The 14,855-nt window shown below is 39.8% G+C and overlaps 1 long non-coding RNA gene across 1 annotated transcript in view; it reads left to right on the forward strand.

Moving 5' to 3' along the window:
- The first annotated feature begins 14,107 nt into the window (after window positions 1-14,107).
- LOC146395190 (uncharacterized) overlaps window positions 14,108-14,855 on the forward strand; it is a 104,072-nt gene continuing 103,324 nt past the window's right edge. The window contains exon 1 of the long non-coding RNA XR_014831918.1: window positions 14,108-14,147. This is a non-coding gene — a long non-coding RNA (uncharacterized LOC146395190). The remainder of the gene's footprint in view (window positions 14,148-14,855) is intronic.

Here is a 14,855-nt window from a genome sequence, read left to right on the forward strand (position 1 = left end):
ATGGCTATTTTAAATTCCCACCATTCTGAAAGAATAAAAAATTCCTTAGAATACTTAGTGAAAGCTATTACAAAAGAATAGGAAAGGGTTTTTTTTTTGTCTTGTTTTGTTTGACGCACCCATGGCATATGGAGGTTCCCAGGCCTGAGCCAGAGCCACAGCAATGCTAGATCCAAGCTGCATCTGTGACCTACATCACAGCTCATGGCAATGCTAGATCCCCAACCCACTGAGCAAGGTCAGGGATTGAAACCGAAACCTCATGTTTCCTAGTCGGATTTGTTGCCACTGTGCCATAATGGGAATTCTAGGAAAGATATTTACCAGAAGAAGCAACCTCAAGGGGGGTGTGTGTGTGTGTGTGTGTGTGTGTGTGTGTGTGTGTGTGAAGGGGGACCCAGACCACTGGCATTGTTATTGCTCATAAATTCAGAAGCAGATTTCATGGTTAAAAATAAAAGTATGTCTCTTGACAAGAATGATGTGTAGAAACCAAAAAATTGTGATTCTCCTTGGGTAACTGGGATAGATATCAAAGAGAGCTTTTTCATATTGATTGGCTTCATCTTTTAGGAGACCAGAAATGGAATCCATTTGGATGTTTGCTAAAGGACAGCAGATGAGTTAGACCATGTGAAAATGAGCTGTTCTTCTATCACAGTCCGCCAATGGTGATCTTTGTAAGCATAACAGTACTGAAGATCTTGAAGATCATTGTTTTCTTATGGTGTATCTCCAGATTTGTTATGGCTGCGCATTTTACATACTGGAGAGAAAGTTTCTTAAATACCCTTAGAACTTTCCCTTTAAAAGAAAAAAATTGAAGAATAAAAAGAAACCAGGCAACAAGACTATGCATCTGGAAAGGTTCTGGAACAATTCATTAAAGGCTCATTTCTACGCACCTTGAAAGTGGACAGCAACAATATTTTTCTTAAGTAAATTATGCCAAATAAAGCAAATGAACTTTCCCAGTTGTATAATACATCAGTTACTTATATTAAATGTAAAGATGCTTGGCTTCATTGATTTGCCATTTTCTCCTTCCCCAAATCTTCATTGTCATAGACCTCATATCTATATCTACAGTGGCCTTCATAAGTTAATACTTTTCCTTCACTTGATCTTGTTGTCATCTATTTTTGTCTTCCTCACAGCTCCTATGGAAAAGTTTTCACTCTCTTGGGTTCCTATCCTCACTCACTCCTTTGAAGATGACCTGATGTCCAACTTTATTAAGTTAAAATCATCTGACTTTTGGAGTTCCCATCATGGATCAGCAGAAACGAATCCAACTAGGAACGATGAGGTTGTGGGTTCGATCCCTGGCCTCGCTCAGTGGGTTAAGGATCCGGCATTGCCATGAGCTGTGGTGTAGTTCACAGATGTGCCTCGGATCCCATGTTGCTGTGGCTGTGGTGTAGGCCGGCAGCTATAGCTCTGATTAGACCCCTAGCCTGGGAACTTCCATATGTCGTGGGTGCAGCCTTAAAAGACAAAAGACCAAAAAAAAAAAAATCTGATTTTCACTTTCTCTACTGAAGGAATTTCTCTATTAACCTTAAATACACCTTCCTTCCTTCCTTCCTTTCTTTTCTCCCTTCCTTCCTTCTCTTTCTTTCTTTCTTTCTTTCTTTCTTTCTCTCTCTCTTTCTTTCTTTCCATCCTTTCGTCCTTGTCTTTTTAGGGCCACACTTGTAACATACGGAAGTTTCCAGGCTAGGTCGAATCAGAGCTACACCTGCCAGCCTACACCACAGTCACAACAACACTGGATCCTTAACCCACTGGGCAAGGCCGGGGATCGAACCCACATCTCTGCGGATACCCGTTGGTTCCTTACCTCTGAGCCACAATGGAACTTCCCACTGTCCGAAGTCTCACTCTCCTCTACCATCTCTCCCCCCACCCCCACCGCAATCAGTTGTTTTCTCCTACCCACCTCCTCCTTTTTCTCATCATTTCTTCATTCGCCTGGCTGGAAACCTACTCAGTTGTCCCCTAGATTGAAAACTCATCTGCTCTCCATCATGTTACTCCTCTGAGCTTCTAAGTGCTTCTCAGGAGAGTAATAACCTCTAGCCACACCTCCACTTCCTACTCCTCATGCATTTGTTGAAACTTTTTGCCTTCTCTGGCTTGTAATCTTTTATATCCAGTTCATGGCACAGCTCTGGTCACTTCATTGGTGATGATTGATCACTAACTGAGGGAGTTCCAGTCAGCACTTGGCAAATGATCTTCCCTTCCCAGTACTTCCTGAAAATCTTCATTTCCTTGGTCATTCTACTGGTTCAGAGTCTTCCATCTTTAAGTCTTTTTTTAAAAAAAAAAAAATACATTTAGAATTTCTTCCCAAGTGTTCTTCTGTCCTTGGCCCTTTCCCCCTTTCCCCTAAATGCTCTCAATTCAGTTCTGCTCTGATAGGCTCCACGATCACTCCAGATTCCTTGCAAGTCTCAATCCCCTGAGAACTCTTCATTTCCCTTGCTTATCTCACACTTATATCCCTTAGTGCTACTCCTGTGCAGCTTTCAATTTGTAGAAAATGTAACAGCTTGCTGTTTCTCTAGCACAGCATGACCTCTCTTACCTCCCATGCCTTTGCTCAGGCATGTTCCACTGCCTGTGGTGTCCTTTTTGCCCTTTCTCCAATATCCACATGTCCAATCCTGTGCATTCAGGAAAGCTCAACCTCCCAGTGACCTCACCTCTTCTATAAAATCTTTCCAGCTGTCTTTCAGTCAGAGGCAACTTATCCCTTGAACTACATTATGTGAACCACCCCCCAGACAGTATTTATTCCCTTTCCCTATGTACAAGTGACGTCTTTCCATTTTTTCATCTTGTTCTATTTTTCAGCTTGTTCTAGCCCCTTTAAGTGATTCCAAAGGCACTGTACAGATATACACAAGGAGAAGGTAAAAATGCACAGCGCACTTAAGGACTCATTTCTGAAATCATGCCAAAGTCACCACCCTCTTCCCCCACATTCCTGTTCTTCCCCCTCCTGCATCCTAATGCCTGCTTGTTTCGTCAAATGTGCTCACACTCTACTCACTGCTGACCCTCCACATTTGCAGTCCAGTTGGACACTCTTCTCTGCTAAGTTTAGATATGATTTATATCACTCTTCAAAATAATGGGCCAAAGATACTCCAAGCCCTACCCCAGGACTTTCAATTATTCCTGATTCCAGTTCAGGGTAGGGTTGCCAGATGATAAAGAGACTGAAATCTCCTTGAAATCAAGTGCCAAATCCTATACATGTTTGCCATGCCCATTACAGTTAATACTAATTTTTTAACACAGTGAGCATTCAGTAATAAAAGTTGAATTAATGCATTAGTTTCTTTTTTTCCTTTTTTGTCTTTTGTCTTTTTAGGGTCACACTCGTGGCATATGGAGGTTCCCAGGCTAGGGGTCCAATCAGAGCTGTATGCCACAGCCACAGCAAAGCTAGATCCAAGCTGAGTCTGCGATCTACACCACAGCTCATGGCAATGCCGGATCCTTAACCCACTGAGCAAGGCCAGGGATCGAACCCGCAACCTCACGGTTCCTAGTAGGACTCGTTTCCGCTGTGCCACGATGACCTCCTAATATATTAGTTTCTTTGCATAACAAATATCTGAAGAAAAGGAATTTAGGCTAAGGTGTTATGAAAGGTAAAATAGGAGGAAAAATTGTGTGCTTGATGAGTCATCTGAGGTAACATTTGTAGAAGGTTCTGCACAGTTAAGGAAATGGGATACCTAGAATATACTAGGAAGCACGTAGCTTAGCAATTAGCTGTGAATGTTCTGATTTCTGTTTTTTCCCTTTTTATTTTATTTATTGAAGAATAGTTGATTTACAGTGTCGTATCAATTTCTGGTATATAGCAAAATGATTCAGTTATATGTATATACATATACATATATATATTCTTTTTATATTCTTCTCCATTATGGTTTTTTAAATAATGTTTTTTATTTTTTCATCATAACTGGTTTACAGTGTTCTGTCAATTTTCTACTATACAGCATGATGAGCCAGTTACACGTACATGCATAGATTCTTTTTTTTCACATTATCATGCTCCACCATAAGTGACTAGATATAGTTCCCAGTGCTACACAGCAGGATCTCATTTTCTAGCCATTCCAAAGGCAATAGTCTCTATCTATTAACCCCAAGCTCCCAATCCATCCCACTCTCTCCCCCTCCCCCCTTTTTATTAATGTTCTGATTTCAAATATTGATTCCATGGTCTGCTACGGATCTGTAATTCAACCTCTTTATGATTCATTTTCTCAATTGCAAAATGAGATTAATAACAGATCATACGGCATAAAATTAAGTTCATAGAGAGGTTAAATGAGATAATATCTATTATTAGTATAGAAACTAGTGTGATGACTGTTATAGTAAGTACTCAATAAATGTTCATTATCATCACCAAAAGGGGGAGGGTGTTAAAAGAGAAACAATAAAAGTAAAGTTGCTTTCTTCATGATTTTATATAGCAGCAAACTTGTGTAGGATCTCCTTTATGGCCAAATAAGGTGGTGGTATTATTTAAAAGAGATCAGATACCTAGTTAGTTACTGAAGGGATCGAGTTTCTTTCCATGTTTCTCTCATCTATGTCCTTGAAGCCTTCTCATTCTGTCATGGATGGGGACAATGGGGTAAATAGCAGAAGTCCCATTTTTTAATGGGTCAGGACTAGTCACTGCACTCATGTGCCTCTGCTCACATGCCATTGGCTACAACTCATCACATGACTCAGCTGAAAGGGAGGCTGGGAGATGTAACCCGTGAGCAGAGGGAAAAAAGGGGAGAACATAGACAGGAGTGAGCACTTATGGTTTTGGCCACCAGTGCATGTTATACACACTTGTCCTCAGGAATCAGGAGACCGCTTCCAGAACAAGATAATCATGGGAAGTAGCAAACTTACATGCATTTTCCAGATGGTGGCAGCATCCTCTCTCTCTTCCCTTCTCTCTCTGGCCTCCTCATGCTGGGTCACCTTGGGTTCAAGTGTATTGGGGATTAAGGAACACAGAAACATAGCAAGGGAAGTAGTCCCCCCTCCTCTTCAATTAGTCAACAGATGATTACAGAATGGCCTTTATGTGTAGGGATAATAGTCAGATCCTGCTAGAATAAAGACTTCTGACCACAAAGCTGAGTGTTTACTTAAATAATAAGTGTTTAGAAGAATGAAATAAAACAATGAAAATGTGCTTTCTTTTTCTCCTTTCACGTTCCTATGTGGAGCTTTTTAGCCAATAATCTTGAGTTAGTTTCAATATTCTCTGCCTAATATTTTTAGAGCTCTCATTTTATCCTAAAGTGATGAAAAAATATTTGACAACAATGTAAACTATATAATGATATTTGAATGTCAGTATTTTTTGAAAAAACAGGAGAAAAATAAAACAAAAGTTTAAAATGTGTGTACTCGAGAGAGACCCAGGAAAACTAACTCCTGAATGACAGTATGTTTAAAGCTAAATTTCAAATCAAATCTATGACCCACTTGACTTGCTTTTTAAATCTTGACATCAAAGAAAATATTCATGTCAAATTGTATTATTTCCATATACAGAATCCCAAAAACAAATAGAATTTTTTATGGTCCAGACACTATGTACATATATTATCACACTTCATTTTCATCATTATCATGTGAGGTAGAGATTATCACCTCCACTTTAAAGAGGATGAAGTCGTCCTTTGGAGATATTAAGCAATTTTCATGAGATCACAAAGCTAGTAAAAGGCAGAATAGTTAATCCCAGTCTTGTTCCAATGTCCGTTCTCTGAATGATTCAAATATTAGCTCTCTCCTCCACTCCCAAGATTTACAATTAATTAAGAACCATAGAGAAGTTTTGGTTAAATGGAGATACTTCACACCTTTCCTTTTCCTTAAAAAATTCCTATAATGTTATATTTGAACAGACATCAAGTGTATTAGGTAATATATTCAGATAAAAATAAAACACAAACTGTTTTGACTTTTTTAAATGTTTGTGTTATCCATATGGAACACTATGAAAAACATACTGAGATTTTTACTTCATTCTTGGTAAACAAATTAACATCTGTTAGCCCAATTAGTTGAGTTTAGCCAGCCACGACACTTCTCAACAAATATGTTCTGGAAAGTTTTAAAAATATATTTTGAAATCTTCAGAGAACTAGAATTCTGGTAGCACCTAGCAAGGCTCCTCTCTTGCCCCTGCTCACTCCCATTAAAAAAATTCTCCTGCAAAGAATCATACAGATAAATCCAAAAGGAAAATGTTAAAATATGGAAAATTCAGGAGAGACAAGGTTTTCAGGAAGAGGGAAATTTCCCTTTCCACCTTTCTTGAATTCATGTGACTGGGCTAATAATAAAACTGACAAAAGACAGATTAACAGGAGAAAAAGAAACAAGGTTTAATTCATGGGCATGGAGATTCTATAAAAATGGGAACTAAAAAGCGGTCAAAGCAGGCAGCTTTTACACTTTTTAGATTAAAAAAAAACACAACAACAAATTTGAATACAAATGCTGGAGAAGGTGTGGAGAAAAGGTAACCCTCTTACACCATTGCCAGAAATGTAAATTGGTACAACCACTATGGGAAACAGTAATGGAGGCTCATAAAAAACTAAAAATAGAATTGGCATATGATTCAGCAATCCCACTCTTGGGCATATATCCAGGCAAAACTATAATTCAAAAGGGTACATGCACCCCAGTGCTCATTGCAGCACTATTCACAACAGCCAAGACATGAGAAACAACTTAAATGTCCATGTCCATCAACAGATGAATGGATAAAGAAGATGTGGTACATATATACAACAGAATATTGCTCTGCCATAAAAAAGAATGAAATGATGCCATTTGCAGCAACATGGATGGACCTAGAGATTATCAAACTAATTGAAATAACTCAGAAAGATAAAGACAAATACCATATGATATCACTTAATGTAGAATCTAAATATGACACCAATGAATTTATCTACAAAACAGAAAGAAACTCACAGATATAGAGGACAGACTTGTGGTTGCCAAAGAGGGGTGGAGAAGAGAGAAACTGGGAACTTAGAGTTAGCAGATGTAAACTATTATATATAGGGAGTTCCCATTGTTGCTCAGTGGTAATGAACCCAACTAGCATCCATGAGGATGCAGGTTCGATCCCTGGCCTTGCTCAGTGGGTTAAGGATCTAGCATTGCCATGAGCTGTGGTGTAGGTCACAGACTCGGCTTGGATCCTGAGTTGCTGTGGCTGTGGCATAGGCTGTCAGCTGCAGCTCTGACTTGACACCTAGCCTGGGAACTTCCATGTGCCGTGAGTGCAGCTCTAAAAGGAAACAAAACAAAACAACAACAACAACAACAAACCCAGATAGCTCCTAATCTCTGCACCAAGGAACTGACTTTTGCCACTGAGTTGAGAGAAGTTCAGGCCCTCAGGTGTGCTCAGAAATAGTGGAGGCTGTGGTGAGAGGGAATTGGGAGGAGATTGGTAGATTCACTGAAGACAGAGAATAAACTGTGGGAGAGGTAGTGTGCCAGAGACCCTGGGAAAGTGCTGAGAGGATCTCTCTGGGGTCAGAACAAATTTAACACACTAAGATCCCTGTCCTTTCAGGGTGACTCTAGGCTTATCCAAAATGTGATCCCCTGCCCTCACTGTTAGGGAACCATTGACTGAACCTGTCCACCTTGGCCAGGCATGATAATAGCCTCTTGCATGGAACACGGTGCTGCCCTGAAGACTAACTGGTTTGGGGTGGACCAATAGGAGGGAGGAGATGACCAACCTGCCAGAATCTTTGGCACTGGAATCCATCTTGGCTGAGAGGTGCACATACCACCAAGGACCCCAGGCCAGATCAAGCACGGGTCAAGCAAGATGACTGGCCAGAGACAACCCAGAAATGAATTCCATTCCCATAAAACCAGAGACTGCAAGCCACGTGGCAGAGCCATTCTCCTGGGTTCCCTTATCCTGCTGCTCCACCAGGCGCCCCTTCCCAATAAAGTCTTTTGCTCTGTCAGCATGTGTATCTCCTCAGACAATTCATTCCTGATTGTTAGAGAAGAACCCATTCTCAAGCCCTGGAAGGGGTTCCCTTTCCTGCAACACCACCAGGAGCATCATCAGAGGCTTCGCACTGTGTGAAGAAATAGACACCACTCAAATAATCCATCCAGACAGTAAACAAATGAATAAGCAATAATAATAACAAGCCCTGGAAAAGGGGAGGAGAATACCCAGAGTGACTATAATATATTACCTAAAATGTTCATTTTCCAACAAAACATCACAAGACATGGAGAGAAACAGGAATGAATGAGCCACATGTTGGAAAAGGAGCAAGTAAGAAAGTATTTCTGAGAGCAACCAAATGTTGGATTTAACAAAGACTTCAAAATAGCCATTGTAAATTTGTTTAAAGAACTAATGGAGGAGTTTGTTAGTGTTGTCACTGCAGCAGTTTAGGTGGCTGCTTAGTGGCATGGATTTGAATCCTGGCCTGGGAACTTCCATATATTGCAACTGCTGGCCAAAAAAATAGAAAAACTAATGGAAACCGTGATTAAAGGGTAAAAGAAGATACAATGATATTATTGTATCAGATAGAAGATATCAACAAAGAGATAGGAATTATCAAACAGAACCAAATAGAAACTCTGGAGTTGAAAAATATTACTGAAGCCAAGAGGGCAGATGGTATGCCAGTCCTGTCTTTGGTAGTTATGTGAAGGACTTTTCCAGAATTTTATTAAACAAGTGACTTAAATACTTTTCCAGTCACTAGTTCTACTTATGTGTTTTTCTATCTAAATAATCATTTAGAAATATTTTCAGGTGATGTATTAAATTGATTTAAAATTTAATTTAACTTTCTTTTAAAGCAGCGGGTTTCATGAATCTGACAGAAAAATCTGATGAAAAATGTTCTTCAAATAAATGCAGCAATAACGAAGGAAAGGAACTAATATTTGGTGAAAGTTTCCATCCTCAAGGAGCCTCCTCTGTGCTTTCTCATTTAATCCTCATTAAATGGAGAATTCCTCCAGGAATAACTAATTTAGAGGTCACGAAAATGAAACTTAAAATCAATGTGGGTGAATGGCCATATCTTTGACTCAAAAGCTCGTTTCCTCTAACGTGTTTCCCTATACTTGTGAATATTTACACCACTTCTTATACATCTGGGAAATTTCTGTCTCATCCTTGTAGACCCTGCTGAGAGATTACCTGTCCTGTGACATTCTGAATTCTCTGAAGCTATTGCCATCTTGACACCTAGAAAAAGTTCCATAACTACTAGTTCACACCTTAAGTCTTTTGCTGAGATTGGGAGTTCCTGAAAAGGAGAGATGATGTCTTATTTGTCTTTTTATTCCAGAACCTGAGCAGTGTGGTTCACAAAAAGAATTCAATGTTTGTTGAGTGAGTAATCGATATACAGATTCCTCCTTTGTGAGATCTCTTGGATTGTAGACTCTGATTTAAAAATTAAAATTGGAGTTTGTGTCATGGCGCAGCGGAAGTGAAACCGATTAGGAAACATGAGGTGGCAGGTTTGATCCCTGGCCTTGCCCAGTGGGTTAAGGATCTGGCATTGCCATGAGCTGTGGTGTAGGTTGCAGATGCAGCTTGGATCTGGCATTGCTGTGGGGTAGGCCAGCAGCTACAGCTCTGATTAGACCCCTAGCCTGGGAACTTCCATATGTCAAGGGTGTGGCCCTAAAAAGACCAAAAAAAAAGAAAAAAAATTTTGACTGGTAAACATACAAATGAGCATTTTATTAATTGATAGTTCTTTTACTTAAGAGTTTGCAGACACAGTAATGTCACGATCTGAAAAGAAGGCAGGACCGTGTGGGTTGCCTTATGGGAGACTTGTGGTACCAGACCACAAATTTGTGAAAATGTTCAAAAACAGCTTTGGCTACCTGAAGTTAAAAAGTGAATGTTTTGCAAACAAATGCTCTACCCTGAGCTATACCCCCAATGGGTTTGTTCTAGGTCCCGCTGCGATCACTGGAGTCAAGAGTCCAGAGTGCTAACCACTACACCATGGGACCTGTCATATATGCATGTGAGCCAGTTCATTCCACTCATTGAGATGTTCACTCATGACTTATGTACTTCCTTGTATGTTTAATTCTATCAAAAGTTTATGGACAAACCAAAAAAAAAAAAAAAAGAATGTTTTGGAAATATATTTGCTAAACTTTGGAATCAAAAAAAGGTATAGAGAACCAATTTTGGAAAATGAACAGTAGTCTAGGGGAACAGGGTGGCTAAGAACAGAACACAGCCAAGGTTGCATCCTGGACTCCTTTCGAGTACCATCATTGTCCCCTGGACACTTGTCATTGGTCTTCTGACTTTCAGTCTCAGAGTTGCCATGGCAAAGGCTATGAATCATTCAAAATCCTGGAGAGGAGCACTTTATTGATCCCAATTAGGTAACATAATCGTGCCCTACGTTCAAGGGAGTGAAGAAAGAGAATACCTTCCCCATTTATCTTCCGTGGTTGGAATAAGGATTTGCATTCTACTTAACTGGGGATATTCCCCAAGTGGGAAAGGTATTTGCTTGTGATGGGGTTCAAAGCAGGACACTTGATAATATGCCACTTTGGTATTTTGAAGATTTTGAATTAAAGTTACTTAAGAAACAGCCAGGGCAAGAAGGACATGTTGACCTTCCTTTGTCCCCCTGAAATCAGGAAATAAATCTCCCATGTGAAAGGTACTCTCCCTGTACCAAGAGGCAAAGTGACCTCCTCATCACCAGGGATAGGGAAGTCAGGACTGAGAAGCCTTAATCAACAATCCTAGTTTCTTCCTCACTAATTTACTACTCAGAGCTCAAACTCCTTTGTTTTGTCTGTTTCTTTGCCTAAAAAATATAAAAATAAGTTATAAAAGTAAATTATAATACAACATTGTAAATCAACTATAATTTAAAAAATACCAAAAAAAAAGAGTTAATTGATTGCATAAGGCTCTCAATTCTGGCGCAGAATTCTAGAGAGCATATTTCTGAATTGCCTCTTAAATCTTTCTATTCCCATGGTACTACCTGTCCTTTCATTATTTCTGTTCTCGGAAATGGCAATGACCTGCTACTGAATTCTTGGTCCTCCTTTCCCCAAATCATGATCCTACTCCTACAATTTACCCTCTCATAGTTGCCCGAGTAAACTTCTTGAATATAAGTCATGGCCATATCTTTTCTTCCACCAAAAAGCCTTCAATATTATCCACTGTTATGAAATAAAGTCAAAATTTCTTAGAGTGGAATTGGAATATCTCTGTGACTTATGCCAATTTTTCTTCCCAATGTTTTCATACCCTCTAGTCCGCATAGACATCTTAGATGCCAGTCGTAAAGGACACTCAAGATTACTGGAGGAGTTCCCTTGTGGCATAGCAGGTTAAGGATCTGGCATTGTCAATGCAGGGGCTCAGGTCACTGCTGTGGTATGGGTTCCATCCCTGGCCAGTGAACTTCCACATGCTATAGGACCAACCAAAAAAAAAAAAAAAAAATTACTGGAGTAGACTCTTAGCTACAAACTTTCCTTCCAAATACTTACCACATGCCTAGGTATTGGCAAAATAACCATGAATAGGGATGCTGTACTTCAGATATGCTGTTCAAAGTATTTGAACCTGAGTGGACATCAACCAAATAGAATAACCAAACAATTAAATATGAACTGGCAACAAATTTGCATCAAAATATCTGCCCTGTTGTAATTGTTTATTGAACACAAAGCCCCAGCAATATCCACCCTTTTTTTTTTGGCTGCACCTGCAGCACTTGGAATTTCCCCAGCCAGGGATAAAACCCGAGCCACAGCAGCAACCCAAGCTGCTACAGTGACAATACCTGATCCTCAACCCACTGTGCCCTAAGAGAATTTCATCTCCATTTTTTTTCTGACTTTTTTTTTTTTAGGGCTGCACCCTTGGCATGTGGAAGTTCCCAGGTTAGGGGTCCAATGGCAGCTGTAGCTGCCGGTCTACACCAGGGCCACAGCAATGTGGGAATCTGAGCTGCATCTTCGACCTAGAGCTTACAGCAATGCCAGATCCTTAACCCACTGAGCAAGGCCAGGGATCAGACCTGCATCCTCATGGATGCCAGTCAGTTTCATTAACCGCTGAGCCTCAATGGAAACTTCTCCATCTCCATTTTTTAAGGCCCAGACCCAATATCCTTCAATCGATGAAAGAATTTTTTACTCTATACCTGTGGAATAAGACTACTTCCTTGTCTTCTTCTTAGAGCTTCTGACAATACACAGCTGTGACACAGGACACATCATGTCTATAATTTATCATACAAGCCAAGCCTTTTTCTCTTACTAGAGAAAGGAAAACCTTGTGTTCCTTAATATGTAGCTCAAGACCTTTCCCATGGTAAATACCTGTGAAATTGGTTATTCAAGTAGAAGACAAAGAATTGAAATGTTTTAGCACAAAATCATCATTAGTTCCTGAGCACATACCCCATTGACTTCATGTTATTATTTCGGTCTATGTTATGGGTTAAGGCAGAATAAGACAAATTGTGGACATTTTATTTGGCAGTTAATTAAATGTAAGATACTATTCAAGACCTTAAATAATGCAATGAAAATGCCATTAGACATAGATGGTGGGAAGATAACTTTTCCTTTGCTTAGTGAAAAGCAGACTTTAAAAATTAAGTTTATGAAAAGATAATTGTATTGTAAGCCCTGACAATTGTGGGGTTTTTTTTGTCTGTTTTTTTTTTTCTTTCTTTGTAATGCAAGTGCCTGATTTTGATAACTAACTGACCGTTTATTTGGGGCACTGTTTTTCTCTTCCCATACTTTACATTACTACACATTTTAAATTTACCAAAAATTCTGATCCCACAAAACCCTAGGCCCCCTACCCTGATTCCAATAAAAGCAAAATCCCAGGTTGGCTCTTCTTCTACCTGCAAACTCACTGTGTGGCCCCATGTGTGTTGTGTAATTTCTAGGTCTTATAAGTAATAAACTCTTATTTTTTCAAAGTTTCCTGATGATTACTGCTGAAGGGTATCTTGCAATCATGATAAGAATTGTAAGAATTGGTCCAACTACAACATTGTTTATTGGTAAGTGAGATTGATTACAAAACAGTAATAATGACCAATAATAGCAATTTATTGTACATGTAACACTTACTGGTTCTCTTCTAAGTATCCTACCTACATAAGCTCATTAATTCTGACACCACCATGAGGCTGAAGGTATTGCTATAATCTTTTTATGGATGAGGAAATAAAAACTCAGAGAAATTAAGTGATTTGCCTCAGGCCACTTTAGCCAGTAATTGACTCTGTAAGAATTAGGTACCAGACCTGCCCAATTTTATCTCATACAGACACTTCCTCCCAGTGTGTTGATAAGGGAAAAACTCTAACTCGATTTAATGGAAAGGCAACACATTTAATACTCGCTTAGATGGTATTTTTCTTCTGCTTTTCATAACAAAATGTCAAATGCTTTTGAGTGGTACTTGTAGTTGTCCTGATTTGAACAGGACAGGGTTTGATACTGACATAAATGAGAAGTAACAAGTTAAAAGGAGAGCAAATTTTAGGCATCTTTGGGAGAATAGTTGAAGGTGATTTGATGCTCACACAATTAGCTGCCAACATGACAGTCTTCAAAGAGGTGATGAGACATGCTGGAAAGTAGCCTTTGAAGTTGGAGTTGGAATCCGGGGTCAAAAGAGACAGACTGACAGATATAGAGAACACACTGTAGTGGGGAGAGGGAAAGACCCTCCCAGAACGAAGGGAAGGCAACATGCAACACCAACATCTGTGTGCACATGCGCAGTTCTAAGACAATGCGGCATAACCTGTATCCATGAGCACAGGTGTATCTATAACTGTCTGTTCAAAATTTATGGAGTACCTTCCAAGGGAGACAAAGGAATTTTGATGTGGCGGGAAACCTACAGGGGGTATATAAGGCCACGCCCCGCTGTGCTTGGGGCTCAGCCTCTGCAGATTAATCCCCCGAGCCGGTGCCGGTGCCTGCCGAAGTAAACGCTGCTTCCTGGTAAAAAGCCTTGGTGTCTCCTTTCTCTGTAGGTAAGTCCCGTCTACAAAATCAGTAGTTACCTGTAGGGAGAGGGAAGGGGGAGGGGCAATATAGGGGTAGTGGATCAACAGGTATAAGCTATTATGTATCTTATATTTTATGTATTTTCTTTTATACCTTATACCTTTGTACCTCTTGATTCCCTCTCCCTTGTTGCCCCCCTTCCCTCTCCCCACAGATAACACTTGTTTACAAGTTTGACTCTACCACTTACTATTTGGATGCCCTTGGAAGTTTAATTAGCTTTTAATAATTTCTAGTCTTTTATTTATAGAATATTCAGAGTAATTCTACGGATTATAAGGGGCAAATGTGAAGTGCTCAGATCACAATCCATAGGATGTACTTTTCGTGGCGCCCACATTCAAAGCTAATTAGTTGCTGCTGAGAGAGAAAACCAGTGACCTCCAGTGTTCTTCTTGAAACTCTTAACAAAGTCTGTGGAATCATCCACTGGTTCACCATTCAGTTGACAGTGTTCCAGGTGAAAACGTGGGCTGGGAATTATACTAAGCCTGTGTTCCTAGCGTCCTTGGTTCAAATGAAAGCCTTTCCGGCTTTCCTTTCAGTCCTGGCCATTCTTGCTCCTTCAATCCATCTGTCTGTCTCAGACCTGCCTCTGCCTTATAAGTGACACATAATCAAAGTTACCCAAACCAGAAACCTGAAAGTAATCTGAGAGCTGTGTTTCTCTAACC

This window comes from Sus scrofa, chromosome 17, assembly GCF_054392235.1.
Source record: "Sus scrofa isolate SSC_HxYL_T2T_F1_AM1 chromosome 17, Sscrofa_HxYL_maternal_Yorkshire_Landrace_v2.0, whole genome shotgun sequence".
In the NCBI taxonomy this organism is placed as follows: Eukaryota; Metazoa; Chordata; class Mammalia; order Artiodactyla; family Suidae; genus Sus; species Sus scrofa.